Genomic DNA, 22,154 nt, shown 5'->3' on the forward strand with positions numbered 1-22,154 from the left:
AAGTGGCAGGATACAAAATTAACTCAAAAAAATCAGTAGCCCTCCTGTATACAAAAGACAAAAGGGCTGAGAAAGAAATTAAGGAAACAACACCCTTCACAATAGCCACAAATGACATAAGGTACCTCGGAGTAACCCTAACCAAGGAAATCAAAGACTTGTATGAAAAAAATTTCAAATCTCTGAAGAAAGAATTAGAAGAAGATATGAGAAGATGGAAAGATCTCCCATGCTCATGGCTTGGTAGGATTAACATAGTAAAAATGGCCATCTTACCAAAAGCAATCTACAGATTCAATGCAATGCCCATCAAATTACCAACACAATTCTTTACAGACCTGGAAAGGAAAATTCTCAACTTCATATGGAATAACAAGAAACCCAGAATTGCTAAAACAATCCTCTACAATAAAAGATCTTCTGGAGGTATCTCCATCCCTGATCTTAAGTTGTACTATAGAGCAACAGTTTTAAAAACTGCATGGTACTGGCATAGAAACAGAATGGTGGATCAATGGAACCGAACAGAGGACCCAGAAATAAACCCACACACTTATGGACACCTGATCTTTGACAAAGACGCCAAAACCATACAATGGAAAAAAGATAGCATCTTCAACAAATGGTGCTGGTCTAACTGGATGTCTACATGTAGAAAAATGAAAATAGATCCATACTTGTCACCCTGCACAAAACTGAAGTCCAAGTGGATCAAAGACCTCAACATAAAACCAGACACATTAAATCAGCTTGAAAAAAAAGTGGGAAATACCCTAGAACTCATTGGTACAGGGGGAAACTTCCTGAACAGAACACCAACAGCACAGACTCTAAGAGCAACAACCAATAAATGGGACCTCATGAAACTGAAAAGCTTCTGTAAAGCAAAGGACACCGTCATCAAAACAAAGCGACCACCTACAGATTGGGAAAGAATCTTCACCAACCCTTTATCTGACAGAGGACTCATATCCAGTATATATAAAGAACTAAAGAAGCTGAAAAGCAGCAAACCAAGTAATCCACTTAAAAAATGGGGAACAGAGCTAAACAGAGAATTCTCTGTAGAGGAATACCGAATGGCAGAGAAGCACTTAAAGAAATGCTCAACCTCATTAGCCATTAGGGAAATGCAAATCAAAACAACCCTGAGATTTCACCTTACACCCATGAGAATGGCCAAGATCAAAAACTCAAGTGACAACACATGCTGGAGAGGTTGTGGAGAAAGGGGAACCCTTCTCCACTGCTGGTGGGAATGTAAACTTGTACAACCACTCTGGAAATCAATCTGGCGCTTTCTCAGACAACTAGGAATAGTGCTTCCTCAAGATCCAGCCATACCACTACTGGGCATATATCCAAAAGAGGCTCAAGTACACAAAAAGGACATTTGCTCAACCATGTTTGTAGCAGCTTTATTTGTAATAGCCAGAAGCTGGAAACAACCCAGATGCCCCTCAACTGAAGAATGGATGCAGAAATTGTGGTACATCTACACAATGGAATATTACTCAGCAATGAAAAATAAGGAAATCATGAAATTCGCAGGTAAATGGTGGGATCTGGAAAGGATCATCCTGAGTGAGTTGTCCCAGAAGCAAAAAGACACACATGGTATATACTCACTCATATAGACATACAACATAGGACAAACCCACTAAAACCTGTGCATCTAAAGAAACTAAGCAAGAGAGAGGACCCTAACTAAAACGTCCAATCCCGATCCAGAAAGGCAAAGAGGATGGACATCAGAAGAAGAAGAAAACAGGAAACAACCTAGGAACCTACCACAGAGGGCCTCTGAAAGCCTCTGCCCTTCAGACTATCAAAGCAGATGCTGAGCCTGATGGGCAACTGTTGGGCAGAGTGAACGGAATTTTCGGTAAGAACTGGGAAATAGTAAGAGCTGGAGAGGACAGGGTCTCCACAAGGAGAGCAACAGAACAAGAAAATTTGAACATAGGGAACTTCCCAGTGACTCATACTCCAACCAAGGACTATTCATGGAGATAACCTAGAACCCCTGCACAGATGTAGCCCAGGGCAGTTCAGAGTCCAATTGGGTTACATAGTAATGTGAAGAGGGACTGCCTCTGACATAATCTGATTGGCCTGCTCTTTGATCACCTCCCTCTGGGGGGGGGGGGTTTGCAGCCTTACCAGGCCACAGTAGAGGACAATAAAGCCACTTTTAATGTGAACTGACAGACTAAGATCAGAAAGGAGAGGAGAACCTCCCCTATTAGTGGACTTGGGGAGTGGCATGCAAGCAGAGGGAGGAGGGAGGGTGGGATTGGGATGGGAGGAGGGAGGGGCATATAGGGGGATGCAGAATGAATAAAGTGTAATTGATGAAAAATTTAAGAAATAAAGGGAAAAAAATAATTTAAGAACCTTAAATGACTTTCAAAATGGGAGGAAAACATGGAGTTAGTCAATTGGCATGGAGCACGTCTCGCCCCTGGGGGCAATGGTCTCCTGAACCTACTCAGACCTCGGACACCACCACTGCTAGTTCTAGAACTGACGCAGGATGTTCCAACGAGGGGTTAAGGCTTCTCATAATATTTCCTATAAGCCCACACCTGTTTGTCTATATCCCCCATTTTTATTCATTATTAGCCAGATAGAGCCAAGTAATTGTGGTAATGATACTCGCTATTTTTTAAACCCCAATGCTAGTAAAGTTAGGTATGCCCTGGTTACTCGCATGCCTCACTGGATGCCTATGCCCATTGATGCCCCTCACGCTATGACTCTCTTCAGACAGAAAAGGGATCTTGGAACTACAGCCACCATTATTACTACCATCTCATTGACGGCTGTTGGAGCTACCACCAGGGCATTAGCCATGAGTCATACTGGGCAGACTGCTCAGACCCTGAATAATCATTTAGCCAATGTAGCTCATGCCTTAGTTGTACATAAAGGAATTAATGCTCAACTAAAAGGAAGCTTGATGGTGTTCAATCAGAGGATTGACCTCTTGCAGGAGCAAATTGATACCCTATGGCAAATCGCTCAACCTGGCTGTCAATGAAAGTATGCTGGACTTTGTGTCACTAGCATACAACATGAGAATTTTTCCTGCGCTGCAAATCTGTCTAAACAATTGTCGAGCTATATTTTAGGTAATTGGACTGGAGAATTCGATACTACGATGGAGCAGCTGAGAGTGGCCATTGTCACAGTAAATTCTACCGGAGTGGACGCAGGACTAGCCACAGGATTATCAACATGGATTGCTGCAGCCATGAATCATCTGAAGGAATGGGCGGGCATGGGAGTGTTAGCAGGCCTTCTGGTGTTGGTCTCCTTGGTTTGCCTGTGGTATATATGCAAGATTAGAGTCTCACAACAGTGTGATGCAGCCATGATCATTCAGGCCTTTACAGCCATTGAAGCAAGACATTCTCCCCAAGCATGGTTGGATACCATAAAAAGCTAAAATGATACGCTCAGGATGCGAGGCTAAGCACTGCACTCAGGGTCAGCCGCTTTGGACCCAGAGAAGAGCATGTCTGATTGCATGCGGGTTGATGCCCCAGGTCCCGCCTCTGAGAAAAAGGTATCGGACGGGTCCGATGCTCTTTTGGTGGATGACACCTAAATGAACATCTGTACAAAGTCCCAATTTATTTCTAATATCAGAGATCAGACCTCTACTCTTGCCTGATGCGTCTAAAACAAAAAGGGGGAACTGTAGAGAGCTGCAGAATGCTATGCCTTAAAGATGGAGCTGGTTTCTGCCTTCCACCTTCCCGATGGTGAGTGCTCTCTGTCAGGAACAACTCCACATTTGGCTAAGGCCGAGGATCTGGCTTGCTTCCATGTATGTGGACCTATCTGCATTGCCCCCGTGGCATGCCTGGGTTGGCTACCCAGAGGCTATTTAAGCTGTGGGCTGGCTTTCCCCGGGGTCCGAGGATTGTTCAATGTTCCTGAATAAACTGCATTGAAAAAAAAAAAAAAAGAAGTTAAAAAGCAACAAATCAAATAATCCAATTAAAAACATGGAGTACTGAGCTTAACAGAGAACTCGCTGTAGAGGATTGTAGAATGGCAGAAAAAACACTTAAAGAAATGCTCAATGTCCTTAGCCATCAGGGAGATGCAAATCAAAACGACCCTGAGATTTCACCTTACACCCATAAGAATGGCTAAAATAAAAAACTGCAGTGACATCAGATGCTGGAGACGTTGTGGAGAAAGGGAATCCCTCCTCCATTGCTGGTGGGAATGTAAACTGGTACAACCACTTTGGAAATCAATCTGGTGCTATCTCAGACAATTAGGAATAGTGTTTCCTCAAGATCCAGCTCTACCACTCCTAGATATACATCCAAAAGATGCTCAAGTACACAACAAGGACATTTGTTCAACCATATTTGTAGCAGCTTCATTCATAATAGCCAGAGCCTGGAAACAACCCAGATGTCTCTCAATGGAGGAATGAATACAGAAATTGTGGTACATTTACACAATGGAAAACTACTCAGCAATTAAAAACAAGGAAATCATGAAATTTTCAGGCAAATGGTGGGACCTAAGAAAGATCATCCTGAGTGAGGTATCCCAGAATCAAAAAGACACACATGGTATATACTTATGTATAAATGGATACTAGACCTATAAGATAAGATAAGATAAACATACTAAAATATGTACACATAAAGAAGATAAACAAGAAGGAGAACCCAGGGTAAGAAGATCAATCCTTACTTAGAAAGAGAAATAGAATGGACATTGGAAGTAGGAGAGAACAAGATGCAGGATAGGAGCCTACCATAGAGGGCCTCTGAAAGACTCTACATAGCAGTGGATCAAAGCAGATGCTGAGACTCATAACCAAACTTTGGGCAGAGTGCAGGGAATCATTTGAAAGAAGAGAGAGTTAGTAAGACCTGGAGAGAACAGGAGCTCCACAAGGACCACATATATCTGGGGACAGGGGCTTGTCTGAGACTGATTCTCCAACCAGGTACTGTGCATGGATATAACCTAGAACCCCTGCTCAGACGTAACCCATGGCAGCTCAGTATCCAAGTGTCTTCCCTAGTAAGGGGAACAGGGACTGTCTCTAGCATGAACTCTATGGGTAGCTCTTTGACCTCCCCAGCCCCCCGTGGGAGGAGCAGCCTAGCTAAGCCACAGAGGAGGACATTTCAGCTTGTCCTGGTGAGACCTGATAAGCTAAGGTCAGATGGAAGGGGAGGAGGACCTCCCCTATAAGTTGACTTAGAGAGGAGCAAGGAGGAGTTGAGGGAGGGAGGGAAAGTGGGATTGGGAAGGAATGAGGGAGGGGGCTACAGCTGGGACACAAAGTAAATGAACTAATTAATATAAAAAATAAAATATTATATATATAAAAGGCCAGTCTTCCTGTAGAATCTGCTATTTAATTGTAAGTAGATAATCTTTGGGAATCATCATTTTACTGAGTTATCCATTATTATTTTAATTTTGTAACCATCAGTTTCTTTAACAAAGAAGTGTGCATAACAGTCCCTGCTTTGAATATTCAAGGTTAAAAATCTGACTGCAGGATTACACAAGCACACATAAAGACTGTCAAAGTGAAGCTTCTTGTTCAAGAGATACATAGAAGAGTAAAATATGCTTGATTTTAAACAATTTTCAAGATGATGGTGGTCTTACAAGAATAGGGATTATGTTTGAGTTGCCAAACTCTGGGTGATTCCTATTGCTTGAAGCCAAAGGGACCTTAAATAATACATTTACAATACATTCCATCTTAGAAGTCCTTACCCACTTTTCCTGTTCATCATCCAAGAGTTAATTATAATCACATTTTCCTCTATGAGGTCTTCCTGAAATTATTATAACCCCTTTCTCTCTGTCTTGATGATCTGTGGAACATAAAGGCTTTATTGCAAAATATGTTGTTTAATTGTCTTAGAGGTAATGTATTGAATCATATTAAATTTCAGAAATAAAATTTCAGAAATAAACAATTCCTAACTTTAAAGTGTTTATTAAAGCGTATTGCTATATTTGTATTCCCTTTCTGTATTTCTTATTATATAGTAAATTACTGTGCATGTTTTAACTTTACTTTTTATTAATCTGTTCCTATACCTAATTTATAGATTAGACTTTATCATGGGAATGTATATAGAGACTAAATCATGGAACAGACAGAGTTTGGTACTATGCAGAGCTTCATACACTCACTGGGAATTTTAGATTGGAACATAATACCTAAGGAAAAAGGGATTTCGATAGATAGATAGATAGATAGATAGATAGATAGATAGATAGATAGGAAGATATAGAGTTTTATCTTTCCATGACCTGTATCTAGGAAGATGTATGAAATTGATGGGGTATGAAAAAGAAAAGTAACTACTACTATAACCTTACCTAGGACATGAAATGCTAAGAATAAAAAAGAGAAGAGATTACAAAGCAGATTGGAAGAGTCGACCTAACATGGCCCTGGTGGGTTGAAATATTTGTTTAGAGTTTTGGCCAGCGTAGCAGTTCATTGCCCAGAAAGAAAAAATGGATCTGGACATGCATCTGTTTGGGTCAAATGTGCAGAGCCCCACTGCTTCATACATGATGCAGATGTCTTTTGGTAGAGACACTAACCAGACAATCCCCTGGGCTTAGTGATTTGCTTCAAACAAAAGAATGGAGACAAAAGGAAATAGTACTGCTAAAGTTAATGGGCACCACAGAGACAATCTTTTATTAACTTTCTTATTTTAAGGATGAAGAAGATGAGGCTCAGAAAAAACAGGTTAAAGATGAACAAATCTTTGCCTTGAGCATAGGCTTTCATTTAGTAGAACATTGCTGCTCTGTGGTTATAATCAATCTTGGGAGAATACTTAATCTGTATTGACACTCTTTCTCCCAGCACCCTTATAATATTCATTGTTCCCTTTGATGGAGATGAAGCATCCTAACAGTGAAAGAACCGTGAAGTGGCAGATATAAGCAGGCCCCATAATGAGTGAGACAGAGAGTGTAGCACAAATGTGACCTATTCCAACTACCTTTTATTTTTCCTGACTCTGCTGGTCTCTTTGATCTCTGTGGCATCCTATTACGTTTGACAGATTCCATTAGACATAACTGTCTTGATGTGCTCTATTTTGTTATGATGCGATTACAAATTTTCTCTGGGATAATAGTTTTAGATGGGAAAAATATATGTATATACATACATACACACATACATACATACATTGTGTGTGTGTGTGTGTATGTATGCCCACGAGTGCAATGAGGAAATTCCTGTTGAACAGATGAGATTACAAATTTTCTCTGGAATAATAGATTTAGATGGGAAAAAATATGCACATACATACATACATTGTGTGTGTGTGTGTGTGTGTATGTATGCCCACGAATGCAATGAGGAAATTCCTGTTGAATAGATGAGATTACAAATTTTCTCTGGGAAAATAGATTTAGATGGGAAAAAATATGCATATACATACATACATTGTGTGTGTGTGTGTGTGTGTGTGTGTGTGCGCGCACGAGTGCAATGAGGAAATTCCTGTTGAACAATAAGGCTTATTTTCTGGAAACTGCTATTTCTTCATGGTGTTCTGCCCTATTTTCTCATGGAGGGCTGGCTGGTAAAAAAGATATTCTTTCAAAGTCATTCAGGATTCTAGGCAGATTTGGAGCAGATAAGTGCATTGCCTTGTGAAGCAGCTATACAAAAACACTTCAAAAAAAAGAGAAAAACATTAACAAGAAAACCCATCCAAGTGCTTCCAAGCCAAACCCTTATGTCTTCCGTGTGTGGATTCATTTCTGCTGGTGGCATGACAGTTATATCTGCAAATGAAGAGATGACCATTTGTTTTAGAGAGAATTTCAACTTTTCTCTATGAAGCTATACTCTATTGTGTTTTAGCAAGAAACAAAGGGGAGGAGAAGTTGGGAATAAAGATTCAAAGAGATGTAAATGTTTGATGTTTCAAAGAGCCATGAATCAAATAATGACAGGATTTCTTTTCATATTCTTTATCTTTTGCTCAGTTGAACACATGCATTGCTTGTTCTAGCTTAAGCTTGTAGTAAACCAATATTTTTCAACAGATAATTTTTGTAAAGAAGAAAATAGGTTGCCACTAGGGTGAGATAGCTTAACAAAAGGGTTACTGAATGATTTTTTCCCCTAAAAGTGAGACTTGCTTTTTAAAAAATTGGGTTTAAAAAAATGAATGACTTTACTATAGTTGCTTAGAAAAAAAAATGGCAACATAAGCTTGAAAACATATAAATTGTATACTCTATATTTTAAAAAGAAAAGCAACTAACAACATGCAAAAAACACTTGCTCTCCTCTGGAATAGTTATTTATGTGGTAAACACACCTTTGTTACAGTGAGACACATTAGAAAATAATTAAACTCACTGGGTCATCTCCATTTTGAATCCATCTTGATATAATGCTGCACAGGGAAATAATCAGATAAATTTGAAACCACAGTCTTAGGGGAGAAAAATAGGGCAGAATGTATTCCAAGAAGGGATTGTAGGCAGCCTGAGCTACCAGTATTATGCAGAAAAGTCTAAAAAGAAGTGGCACACAAACTGTGGAGGACTTGGTACTGAGTAGTGAAGCCTGGCTTTTCAATGTCTAGTGACTCTGTTTGCAAATGCTGGGAGCTCTCCACCATTTGAGTCAGAAGTACTTTGTGAAAAACCCAATTCTAAATTTCCACAGAAGAAAAACTGTCAGCTTGCTTTATAGGGGTATGCACTTTACTCTTCTTCTTCTTCTTCTTCTTCTTCTTCTTCTTCTTCTTCTTCTTCTTCTTCTTCTTCTTCTTCTTCTTCTTCTTCTTCTTCTTCTGTTGCGAGCCCCGTAATCGTCTCGCCAGCAAGAACACACGCAGACAACAGGATCCTTCTGCAGCAAGCTTTATTACAGTCAAACAATGAAAGGAGGAAGACCCCGAGCCCCGAAGTGGCACTGTTTATATAAGCCCTGCTCGCACCCGAGTGGTGTGAGATGACGTATCATCCCCTGATTCGCTGCTCACCCATCACTCCATATGACGCCCCGGGCTGGGCTCCTGACGACAGTTGCCCAACGGTCATAACGGTTTACCAGTTTTGAGGGAGGAAGCCAGCGCCATGGCAACCAAACCCCGGCTCTCCACATTCTTCTACTTTTAAATTACCTTCTCCGGTTTTTCCTATGTTCAGCTCAAGTTTGGAATGTGTAGTTAGAAAGACAAAATATGCCAGTACCATGCAGTTTTTAAAACTGTTGCTCTATAGTACAACTTAAGATCAGGGATGGAGATACCTCCAGAAGATCTTTTATTGTAGAGGATTGTTTAAGCAATTCTGGGTTTCTTGTTATTCCATATGAAGTTAAGAATTTTTCTTTCCAGGTCTGTAAAGAATTGTTTTGGTAATTTGATGGGAATTGCATTGAATCTGTAGATTGCTTTTGGTAAAATGGCCATTTTTACTATGTTAATCCTGCCAAGCCATGAGCATGGGAGATCTTTCCATCTTCTGATATCTTCTTCTAATTCTTTCTTCAGAGACTTGAAATTTTTTTCATACAAGTCTTTGACTTCCTTGGTTAAGGTTACTCCGAGGTACCTTACATCTATACAATGGAATATTACTCAGCAATGAAAAATAAGGAAATCATGAAATTTGCAGGTAAATGGTGGGACCTGGAAAGGGTCATCCTGAGTGAGTTGTCGCAGAAGCAAAAAGACACACATGGTATATACTCACTCATATAGACATACAACATAGGACAAACCCACAAAAATCTGTGCATCTAAAGAAACTAAGGAAGAGAGAGGACCCTAACTAAAACACTCAATCCCCATCCTGAAAGGCAAAGAGGATGGACATCAGAAGAAGAAGAAAACAGGAAACAACCTAGGAACCTTCTACAGAGGGCTTCTGAAAGCCAGAAGAAGAAAACAGGAAACAAACTAGGAACCTACCACAGAGGGCCTCTGAAAGCCTCTGCCCTACAGACTATCAAAGCAGAGGCTGAGCCTGATGGGCAACTGTTGGGCAGAGTGAATGGAATTTTATGTAAGAAGTGGGAAATAGTAAGAGCTGGAGAGGACAGGGTCTCCACAAGGAGAGCAACAGAACAAGAAAATTTGAACACAGGGAATGTCCCAGAGACTCTTACCCCAACCAAGGACTATTCTTGAGGATAACCTGGAACCCCTGCACAGATGTAGTCCATGGCAGTTCAGTGTCTAAGTGGGTTACATAGTAATCGGAAGAGGGACTGCCTCTGACATAATCTGATTGGCCTGCTCTTTGATCACCTCCCCCTGTGGGGGGAGCAGCCTTACCAGGCCACAGTAGAGGACAATGCAGCCACTTTTGATGTGAACTGATAGACTAAGATCAGAAAGGAGAGGAGAACCTCACCTATCAGTGGACTTGGGGAGTGGCATGCATGCAGAAAGGGGAGGGAGGGTGGGATTGGGAGGGGATGAGGGAGGGGCTTATGGGGGAATACAAAATGAATAAAGTGTAATTAATAAAAAAATTTAAAAAAAAGAAAGACAAAATATTTCCCACTGGAGAAATTCAGTCACAAATAACAACATCCTATATGGGTGAAATAGTATCACCCATTGTAGAGTAGTAGAGCAGATAAGATTTCAGGTCCTCAAATCATGTGGACCTCGTCTCATAACCCCAAGAGTGTAACTTGGAATTAGTGTCCAGTTCGGCTTCCCATTTAGCTCATACCTAAGCCCCATAGGCAATATGAACTTGGATATAAGCAGTAAAATATGTCTGAGGTTCAAAACTAATATACTGGAACAGACCAGAATCTCTGGGAGGTGGAGAGTTAAGGTATTAGTAAAAAACAGAGATATGCATGGTTGATATTAATTGGCATTGCCTGTACTTGTGGTTCTGAAGCTTGGTGAATCATGAGTTTTGCAATTTTTGCTTTCCTTGAGGATAGTAGTAAGTCTAGTTACCTTTTGCAGCCTTACCAATCCCTCACTACTCCACCAGGCACTGAAAAAGTGACTAAATCAAACACTGCACATGAGGTAGAGAGCCATAGTTTTCCACACTTTCTGTTGTCTCTGTTCTCCAGGACATAAGAACTAAGAATTCAGGAGCAAAGCCATGCTGGGGAAATATTGTTGTGAGCCAACATGAATTGAACCTGAAGATAAAAATGAGTTATAATATGACAATGACTTCTAATGCATGTGTACATGACCAAAGAAACTATTTAATGCTCACAGGACAAAATTCAATGTACTATATAGAAAACAAGAGCCAAGGGAGCTTCTTGTTGAGCCACTATTGTCTTGCCTTGTTATCTCTTGAGAATTCTTTGCCCATTTGACTCATTCTTCCCTCCTGGTGCATTTTCTTTCAACCTCCAAAAGACATTTCTATTTACAGTGCTTCCTAGGCTACAGGGAGAATAGCTTGGTGACCCATGGACCTCTCAGTGACCCAGAGTCTCTGGACTCCTCTGAGGAGGATAATTATGTTTCAAAGTACAGACACTGTAATAATCTTGGTACACTATGAGAGATTCAGTAAGAACAGCTATCAAGGATATGACTGTGTAAGAAAAGCAGAAGTTTTCTTTTTAAAAAAATTAAATGGCTTTGTACACCTGCTAGCAATCTCATATTCACCTGATCATTGCTGTATTGGTTGGACTTTTTTTTTTATAAGTTAGATTTTGTTAACTCTGTATCCCAGCTGTATCCTGCTCCCTCATTCTCTCCCAATTCCACCCTCCCTCCCACCCTCATCTCCTCCCTGCCCCTTTCCAAGTCCACTGATAAAGGAGGTCTATCTGATTGGGGAGGACCTCCTCCCCTTTCACCTGACCCTGTTTTATCAGGTATCTTCAGGACTGGCTGCAAAGTCCTCCTCTGTGGCCTAACAGGACTGCTCCTCCCTTGGGGGGTGGGGAGGTCAAAGAGCCTGCCATTGAGTTCCTGTCAGAAATAGTCACTGTTCCCCTTATATGGGAAACCATTTGGTTACTGAGCCACCACAGGCTACATCCGAGCAGAGGTTCTAGGTTATATCCATACACAGTCCTTGGTTGAGTGTCAGTATCAGAAAAGACCACTGTGCCCAGATATATTTGGTCCTTGTGGAGCTCCTATTCTTTCCACGTCATACTAACTCCCCTTCTTTCATGTGATTCCCTGTACTCTGCCAAAGGTTTGGTTATGAGTCTTAGTATCTGCGTTGAAACACTGCTTGGTAGAGACTTTCAGACGCTTTCTGCAATAGACTCCTGTCATATGTCCAATGCACATCTCATTTGTCTTTCTAAATGAGAACTGATCATCTTACACCATATCTGCTTTCTTGTTTATCTTCTTTAGGTGTATAGACTTCATTATGTTTATCATATCTTCGAGGTCTATATAAGCAAGTATATACCATGTTTGTCTTTCTCCTTCTGGGATACTTCATTCAGAATGATCTTTTCTAGATCCCACTATTTGCCTGCACATTTCATGATTTCCTCCTTTTTGATTGCTGAGTAGTATTCCATTGTGTAAAAATACCACAATTTCTGTATCCATTCCTCTGTTGATGGACATCTGGGTTGTTTCCAGGTTCTTGTATTACAAATAAAGCTGTTACAAACATGGTTGAGCAAATGTCTTTCTTGTGTACTTGAGCAAATTTTGGGTATATACCTAGCAGTGGCATAGCTGGGTCTTGAGGAAGCATTATTCCTAATTGTCTGAGAAAGCACCAGATTGACTCCCAAAGTGGTTGAATCAGTTTACATTCCCATCAGCAATGAAGGAGGGTTCCCCTTTCTCCACAACCTCTCCAGCATGTATTGTCACTTGAGTTTTTCATCTTGGCCATTCTGAAGGGTGTAAGGTCACATCTCAGGGTCATTTTGATTTGCATTTCATTACTGGCTAATGAGGTTGAGCATTTCTTTAAGTGTTTCTCTGCCATAGGATATTCCTCTATTGAGAATTCTCCGTTTAGCTCTGTTCCCCATTTTTTAATTAGATTACATGGTTTGTTGCTTTTCAGCTTCTTAGTTCTTTATATATACTGGATATTACCCTCTGTCAGACAAAGGGTTGGTAAAGATTCTTTCCCAATCTGTAGGCATTCATTTTGTTTTGATGACAGTGTCTTTTGTTTTACAGAAGCTTTTCAGTTTCATGAGGTCCCATTTATTGATTGTTGCTCTTAGAGCCTGTGCTGTTGGTGTTCTGTTCAGGAAGTTGTCTCCTGTGCCAATGAGTTCTAGGCTGTTCCCCACTTTTTCTTCTAACTGATTTACAGTATCTGGTTTTATGTTGAGGACTTTGATCCACTTGGACTTTAGTTTTGTGCAGGGTAATAAATATGGATCTATTTTCATTTATCTGCATGTAGACATCCAGTTGGACCAGCACCATTTGTTGAAGATGCTGTCTTTTTTTAATTGTATGGTTATAGCTTCTTTGTCAAAATTCAAGTATTCATAGGTGTGTGCGTTTATTTCTGGGTCTTCTATTCAGTTCCATTGGTCTTCGTTTCTGTTTCTATGCCAATATGATGCAGTTTTTATTTCTAGTGCTCTGTAGTATAGCTTGAGATCAGGGATGGAGATACCTCCACATGATCTGTTGTTGTACAGGATTGTTTTGGAGATTCTGGGATTTTTGTTTCTCCATATGAAGCTGAGAATTTTTTTTTCAAGTTCTTTAAAGAATTGAGTTGGTATTTTGATGGAAATTTTATTGAATCTGTAGATTGCTTTTGGCAGGATGGTCATTTTCACAATGTTAATCTTACCAATCCATGAGCACAGGAGATCTTTCCATCTTCTGATATCTTCTTCAATTTCTATCTTCAGAGACTTGAAGTTTTTCTGCAGCAGGTCTTTCACTTGCTTGGTTAGAGTCACCCCCAGGTACTTTATGTGATTAGTGGCTTTTTTGAAGGGTGTTGTTTCCCTAATTTCTTTCTCAGCCCTTTTGTCTTTGGTATGCAGTAGGGCTTCTGATATTTTGGAGCTGATTTTGTATCCTGCCACTTTGCTGAAGGTGTTTATCAGCTGGAGGTGTTCTGTGGTTGAATTTTGGGGTTCGCTCATGTATACTATCATATCATCTGTGAATAGTGACACTTTGACCTCTGATTTGTATCCCCTTGATCTCCTTTAGTTGTTTTATTGCTCTGGCTAGGACTTCAAGTACTATGTTAAAGAGGTATGAAGAGAGTGGGCAGTCTTGTCTTGTCCCTGATTTTTTTGGGATTGATTTAAGTTTCTCTCCACTGAGTCTGCTATTGCCTATAGGCTTGATGTATATTGCTTTTACTATGTTTAGATATATGTTACTTGGCCTTTTTCCCTTGCAGCACTTAGTATTTTTTCTTTGTTCTGTATACTTATTGTTTTGAGTATTATATGGCAAGAGGATTTTGTTTTCTGGTCTAATTTATTGGGTGTTCTGTATGCCTCTTGTATTCTTATTGGCCTCTCCTTTAAGTTGGGGAAATTTTCTTCAATGATTTTGTTGAAAATATTTTCTGGGCCTTGGAGCAGGGACTCTTCCTTTTCCTCTATTCCTATTATTCTTAAGTTTTGTCTTTTTATGTTGTCTTGAATTTCTTGGACGGTCTGTGTAAGGAATTTTTTAGACGCCCTGTTCTCCTGGCCCAACCATCTTGTCCTGCCTCCCTGATATTGCTTAAATTTGTTTTTGTCATGGAATATTTTGAATTCTCTGTCTATGTTGATTGAAAGTTTTGCTGGGTATAGTAGTCTGGGTTGTCATCTACGGTCCCTTAAATACTGCATGATTTCTGTCCAGGCCCTCTGGCTTTCATATTTTCTGTTGAGAAATCTGATGTGATTTTGATAGGTCTACGTTCATATGTTACTTGGCCTTTTTTCCTTGCTGCTTTTAAAATATTTTCTTTGTCCTGCAGGTTCAGTGTTTTGACTATGATGTGACATAAAGAATTTCTTTTCTGGTCTAGTCTATTTGGTGTTGTGTAGACCTCTTATATGGACGTCTCTTTCTTTAAGTTGGAAAGATTTTCTTCTATAATTTTCTTGAAAATATTTTCTGGACCTTGGAGCCTGATGTCTTCCTTTTCATCTACTCCTATTATTCTTAGATTTTGTCTTTTTATGGTGTCCTTGATTTTTTTTTGGATGTTTTGTGTTTGGAACTTTTCTGATTTTATTTTTTTCTTTTAGAGACGTGTCAATTTCTGCAAGTGTATCTTCGACACCTGAGATTCTCTCTTCCATCTCTTGTATTCTGTTGGTGATGCCTACCTTTGTAGTTCCTGTTCTTTTCTCTATGTTCTCCAGCTCCAGATTTTTCTCTACTTGTGTTGTCTTTATTGATTCTAATTCTGTTTTCATGTCTTGCACCATTTCCTTCATCTGTTTGAATGTGGAGTCCTGCTTTGCAGTGATGGTTTCTATTTTTTTGTCTGTTTCCTCTCTATATATCGCTAATTGTGCCTCTACTTGTTTGGCTGTATTTGCCTGTATTTCTATGGGAGCTTTGTGTATTTCTTCTTTATTTACCTTCATTTGCGTGGATATTTTTTTGAGAGTTTTTTCATTTCCTCTTTGTTTGCCTCAATTTTCGTGGTCATTTCTCTGAGAGCTTTATTTATTTCCTCTTTGTTCATCTCGATTTCTGTGGCTATTTCTCCTAGGGCTTTGTTCATTTCTCTTTATGGGCCTCTAATAGCTGGAAAAACATAGTTTTGAAGTAATTTTCTTGTGTATATAGTGAATTGAAGTGTCCATTGATTTGTGGGGTTGCATTTGAGGTGATTATGTCCTGATTTTTGTTGGGTGTGTTCTTATGTCTGCCTCTGGCCATCTGGTTATTTATAACCCTCACTGTTTGCTCCTTGAGTTTGTAGTTCAGGCTAAGATTGTCTCTCTCTGTTTTATGGACTGTTTTTTCAGGAAGATAAGAGAGGTTCACTGGTTTGGGAGTGTGCGTTGTGGTTTCAGTTTTACCTAAGTAAGGAATGTGATGCTGGAGCTATTTGCATGTGCTTTTAGTGGGCACAGTGTGCATGCGTGGAGTGGATTCCCTTACTATTGCAGTGGCCTTCAGGCCAAACTAGTATGCAGCTTAGTCTGGGATCCAGGGATTGTTTGCCTGGATTACACTAGTAATCCTACAATGCAGAAACTTCAGCGTTGGGGTCGCTATCCCAAGAATCCCTATGATGCCCACACTAGGGTTGTGGGTGGCAGGGATCTCTTGTCTGGTTGCTTGTGTAGAGAGGCCCTGGGTCTGGGGAAAACTCTCCCTAGAAGGCACACTCACTCCCTTGCAGGACCAATTGAAATGCACAAGTCCTCCCTTTGCTCTCTACTCTCTGATTTGATCCTGCTGGGGCAAATGCGGGTGTAGGCTAATAGTCAGCTCTGTGGCACTGTAGCAGCAGGTCTTGGTGTCCACCTGCCCTGTGTGCCGCCTCTCTGACCTTCCCTTCCGCCTGGGAAGGCTTATGGTGACTGGTCCCGGGGTAGCACGGGAAAGAGTTGGGTTGAGTGTCTTCAATCCCAGATCCCAGGCCCAGATCTGTCAGAACCCGCCTGGTGCTAGTTCATATGTCCACTGGTTCTGGGAGAGTACTGGGTAGGGTTAAGTGTCTTCAGATCCAGAACTTGGGTTTCTCTGCCAGGGGCCACTGGGTGCGCTGGAGAGGGGGTGCCACCTCTCTGTCCTTCCCCTCTGTCTTTCCCCTCTGCTAGGGCAAGCTTATGGCACTAGAGCAAGCTTATGGAGGTGCTCTCAGGGGAGTGCCAGAAGGGGTTGGGACTTTTCAGTCCCGATCCTGAGCCGGGGTTTCTCTGCCAGGGGCCAGGGCGCCACTGATGCTAGGACTTGGTGCTAGTCCTTATTCCGCTGCACCCAGGAGAGTCTCAGGACATGTTGAATGACCACAGTCTCAGATCCTGAGCTAAGGTTTGTTTGCTAGGAGTAGCCGGTGGCAGCACTGGGGTCCGGGAGCCGTGAAACTGCTGTGCGCCTCTATCCTTCCGCTCCACCAGGGTAGGGTTATGGCGACATTCTCGGGGGAGTGCCCAAAAGGATTGGGTTTCCTCAGTCCTGAATCTCGGAGTTTTTCTTTTTCTTTTCTTTGTGTGTGTGTGTGTGTGTGTGTGTGTGTGTGTGTGTGTGTGTGTAAACTGCAGCTCTCGATAGGGCTGGGGTACAGACAGTGTGGTCTGTGGCAGATTCTGCTGGCCGCCTCCTGCCTCCTCCAAAGAGAGAGTAGGGTGTTGGATACGGGGAAGTGCCTAGGGAATCACCTCCAGGGGTCGGGGGGTCTCCTCCCGGAGGAGTCTGACATGACCTGATTCTAGATGGACTCAGTTCATGGTTAGTCTCTTTCTTCCTGGAAGCCTAGATAACTCTGTTCTGGGTTGATAAGCCCCTTCACTCTCTAATTTCTGCATTTGCCCTTCAGCTGAGGTGCACACTAGCCGCTGCCGTCTTTTTCCCCAGTTGGACTTTTTTAAAGGACATTTTCCCTAGGTGAATTTGGTAAAGGATCTGTGGAACTTATTTATTCTTTGCTTCCCATGAACCCCCGAAGCTCCCCTCAAATCATCCAGGCCTTCACTGTTTCTTTCCTTATTTCTTGATACCTGGTGTCCTGTCAGGCCAATTTTTGACTGCAATGCTTTTTACCTGCTGTTCTACAGATAATGACATAACCATTTATACTAGAAATTGTAGGACTAAAGCCCTGTTCTTCAGTATGACCCACAGGCAGTGAGCACACAGAGCTCAAGTGCTATGAAGCATACCCAATGAAGTTTTCACCACTAATAGCAAAAATGACTCCTATTATTACATCTCCAACATGTGAAGCAAGGATAGTGAAGTGTAGGGGTGAATCAGATGGGCTCTTGTGCCAGATTGTTTGAATCACAAATCTTCTTCTACCTCTTATTTATCCATGTGAACAAGTCATATGACTTTCCCAGGCCTAGTTTCCTTATTGATAGCATAAGATAAAACAGAAGGCATTCTTAGACTATAGTGTGGATTCCATTAGATAACCCAACACAACACCCCACAAATGTTAACTCTTCTAAAATTTCTGAAAATATTTTCAGACTTTCAGGATTTTGTCCAAGTTTCAAGTTTGTACTTCCTTATTTGGTTCTCTTAAGAAAGGTCTCTAGGGGACAGAGCATTTCAGTTAGAAGTTTGGGAAAGTACTTTTGGGACCCGAAATAAACCTTCCCTAAGTAGGAGGCATAACATTGAGGGATTAGGCTGTTTAGAAGCTAGGAAATGATGGTTTCTGGACTCTGCCAGCCTTTCCTGTAGGTTGAGTACTCAGATTTGCCTAAGGCCTCTCCCGGCTGTTAAAGCATCTGCTTCGACTGTATTTGCTTGTCTAACTGTCAGATCTTGGGACACTGAGATGTTTATGTTCATCGTGAAGTGAAACTGTTTTAATATTTACTAGCTTAAAAAAACTCATTGCAATTTAAGTATGGGAACTAACAGTAAAACAAGGGTAGTGATCCAAAATCAGACATGCAAAGTCAGGTAGCATCCAATATTTAATTGTATACTAAAACAAACATTCAGAAGTTAAGGTAGTAACAGACAATACAACAACAAAATGAGCTAATGAATTTCATGGGCAGAAAATTACTGACATGGTTCTGCTATAAAATCACCAAAACTATCAATACAGGTTGAGCATACTTAATCCAAAAACTGAATATCTAAAATGCTCCAAAGTCTCAAACTTTTTGATGTTATAAGTAGAAAATGGAGAGGGAATAAAAGAGGGGGCTACAGCTGGGTTACAAAGTAAATTAATTATAATTAATATAAAAAATATAATTAAAAAAACAAGTAGAAAATGCCACATAACCTATTGGCAGCTCAGTCTCCATGTGGATCCCTGAGAAAGGGGACCAGAGGCTGCCTCTGCCATGAGCTCGATTGTCTGCCCTTGGTTCACTTGCCCTTGGCAATGTGACCTTGCCAGGCCACAGAGAAAGAGTATCCAGGCAGTCCTGATGAGACTTGATAAGCTATGGGCAGATGGCAGAGGAGGATAACTTCTTCTTTCAGTGGACTATGGGAACGGGATAGGGGGAAGAGGGAGGGAAGGTGAGACTGGACAGAGTTGTGGGAGGGGGCATCAATTGGGATATGATAATGAATAAACTGTAAAAAAAATAACTTCATTCTATAGACTGTAGGCAAAGCACAGACTTTGTGTAAACTTAGCATCAGACTATTTGTCTAAAGTGTATATAAAAACATAAATGAATTTTGTGTTTGGAGCTGAGTCCTATCCCTAAGAGGCCTGATTAGAAATATGCAAATATTCCAAAATCTGAGGAAACACAAAATTCTAAACACTACAGATAAGGGATACCCGCTGTGTATTGGATTTATAAACACTGAATTGTGAGGTCACTGACTTAATATATTGCTACTTCCTTCCTTGGGGTAAATCATAAGACTTCTCTCATTCTGGTCATTGGTTATGGAAAACTGTTTTTTAGAATGGATGTTACAAATAAAGAGTTACAAATCAATGATTTAGCAATGTAACACCACTTTAAAACTAAACATTAATGTTTGAAAGTGTACCCTATGGATTTATATATAAAACACTTAATCTCCGTTTGGTAGTGATTTCAGGGAAGTGGAAGAAACTTTGGGAGGTAGAGGCTATCTGGAAACTATGGGTCCCTGATAGCATGCTTTAGAAGGCTACATCTACTCCCTGGTCCCTTCCTTTTGTGCTACCTCCTGTCTATTCTGAAATGAAAAACCATCTGAGCCACATATTCTCAGTGTCATGATGTTATAACCAAGCATAGGAGGTCAACTATCCATGGACCAAACTATCTGCAACTATAAACCACATTTTTTTTCTCCTTTAAGTTTATTTTGCATATATTTTGTTCATTGTGGAATACCATACTCAGTATTCTAAAAGTTTTCCAGATTCAAACTTATTTTCTGGAGAACCTTTAAATATCTAAGAGTACTTAGAAAGTGAGACAGTTCCCCAATAATATTTTTTTAATTTTATTTTTTTCTTATCAGTTACATTTTAATAACTCTGTATCCCAGCCATGTCCTGATCCCTCATTCTCTCCCAGTCCCTCCCTCCCTCCCTCATCTCCACCGTGCCCCTTTCCAAGTCCACTGATGGGGGGGGACCTCCTCCCCATTCATCTGATCCTGTTTTATCAGGTATCTTCAAGCCCTCCTCTGTGGCCTAACAGGACTGCTCCTCCCTTGGGGGGTGGGGAGGCCAAAGAGCCAGTCATTGAGTTCCTGTTAGAAATAGTCCTTGTTAAAAAAAAAAAAAAGAAAAGAAAGAAAGAAAAAAAAATAGTCCTTGTTCCCCTCACTTTGGGAAAGCAATTAGATACTGATCTACCACAAGATACATCTGAGCAGAGGTTCTAGGTTATATCCATAAATGGTCTTTGTTGAATGTCAGTCTCAGAAAAGACCCTCTGCCCAGATATATTTGGTCCTTGTGGAGCTCCTATCCTTTCCCCATCAGACTAACTCTCCTTCATTCTTATGTTTCCCTGAACTCTGCAAAAGGTTTGGTCATGAGTCTTTGCTTTGAAAACACTGCTAGTTAGAGTCTTTAAGATGCACTCAGTAGACTCCTGTCATACATTCAATGCACATCCCATCTGTCTTTCTCAACGAGGATTGATCATCTTACCCCATGTCCACTCTCTTGATTATCTTTTTTAGGTGTATAGATTTCATTATGTTTATCATATCTTATAGGTCTATATGAGTGAGTATATACCCTGTTTGTCTTTCTCCTTCTGGGATATTTCACTCAGAATGATCTTTTCTAGATCCCAACATTTGCCTGCAAATTTCTTGATTTCCTCCTTTTTGATTGCTGAGTAGTATTCCATTGTGTAAAAATACCACAATTTCTGTACCCACTCCTTCGTTGATGGACATCTGGGTTGTTTCCAGGCTCTGGCTATTACAAATAAAGCTGCTTATAAACATGGTTGAGCAAGTATCCGTTTTGTGTACTTGAGCAAACTTTGGGTATATACCTAGCAGTGGTATAGCTGGGTCTTGAGGAAACACTATTCCTAATTGTCTTAGAAAGTGCCAGATAGATTTCCAGAGTGGTTGTACCAGTTTACATTCCCACCAGCAGTGGAGGAGGGTTCCCCTTTCTCCACAACCTCTCCATCATGTGTTGTCACTTGAGTTTTTCATCTTGACCATTCTGATGGGTGTAAGGTAATATCTCAGGGTCGTTTTGATTTGCATTTCCCTGATGGCTAATGAGGATGAGCATTTCTTTAAGTGTTTCTCTGCCATTTGATATTCCTCTGTCGAGAATTCTCTGTTTAGCTCTGTTCCCATTTTTTTAATTGGATTACTTGGTTTGTTGCTTTTCAGCTTCTTTAGTTCTTTGTATATACTGGATATTAGTCCTCTGTCAGATAAAGGGTTAGTGAAGATTCTTTCCCAATCTGTAGGTAGTCGTTTTGTTTTGATGACGGTGTCCTTTGCTTTACAGAAGCTTTTCAGTTTCATGAGGTTCCATTTATTGATTGTTGCTCTTAGAGCCTGTGCTGTTGGTGTTCTGTTCAGAAAGTTGTCACCTGTGCCAATGAGTTCTAGGCTGTTCCCCACTTTTGCTTCTAACAGCTTTAGAGTATCTGGTTTTATGCTGAGGTCTTTGATCCATTTGGACTTTAGTTTCGTGCAGGGTGATAAATATAGATCCATTTTCATTTTTCTGCATGTGGACATCCAGTTGGACCAGCACCATTTGTTGAAGATGCTGTCTTTTTTCCATTGAATGGATTTGGCTTCTTTGTCAAAAATCGAGTATCATAGGTGTGTGGGTTTATTTCTGGGTCTTCTATGCGGTTCCATTGATCCTCCTTTCGGTTTTTATGCCAATACCATACAGTTTTTATTACTATTACTCTGCAGTACAACTTAAGATTGGGGATGGAGATACCTCCAGATGATCTGTTGTTGTACAGGATTGTTTTGGAGATTCTGGGTTTTTTGTTTCTCCACATGAAGCTGAGAATCTTTTTTTCAAGGTCTGTAGAAAATTGAGTTGGTATTTTGATGGGAATTGCATTGAATCTGTAGATT

Source organism: Meriones unguiculatus, chromosome X (assembly GCF_030254825.1).
Source record: "Meriones unguiculatus strain TT.TT164.6M chromosome X, Bangor_MerUng_6.1, whole genome shotgun sequence".
Lineage (NCBI taxonomy): Eukaryota > Metazoa > Chordata > Mammalia > Rodentia > Muridae > Meriones > Meriones unguiculatus.